Raw genomic sequence first — 462 nt, 5'->3', positions numbered from 1 at the left:
AGTGTAAATTGGGATGCTAGGGAAGAGTTGTTGCACCCTAAACTTCTAATTGATCTTAATCTTATCCTCAGACAACATTAAAATTCTACTAGGGATAGTTCTTCTTCTACACACCATCTTCCACCCCTTCAACCAAGACACCAACATCTGTCAATGACTCAAAAAATTGAGAACCTTGAGCACTTAGTTGAGCAACTTGGGAACAAGTTTAAGCAACACATGACTTATCAAACCTGATGTAATCAACATATGGGCCACATGTTTCAAGCTTATGTTGCTTTTATTGGAAAAGACATGTCTACCCTTCCACTAGCACCTAATCCTCCTAGGTGTGCCAATGAGGCAGAGGGCAGTAATGACAATGAGGCAGAGGATGATGGAGACAAACATGAGAACTAGAGCTTCACCAGATTCATTGAACCATTAAGGGGAGTATTCTTTACCTTTTCTTTATTTTTTCTA

Source organism: Theobroma umbraticum, unplaced genomic scaffold (genome assembly GCF_002168275.2).
Source record: "Theobroma umbraticum cultivar Fairchild unplaced genomic scaffold, ASM216827v3 scaffold_251.0, whole genome shotgun sequence".
Classification (NCBI taxonomy): Eukaryota; Viridiplantae; Streptophyta; class Magnoliopsida; order Malvales; family Malvaceae; genus Theobroma; species Theobroma umbraticum.
Note: the sequence above shows the minus strand (reverse complement) of the source record.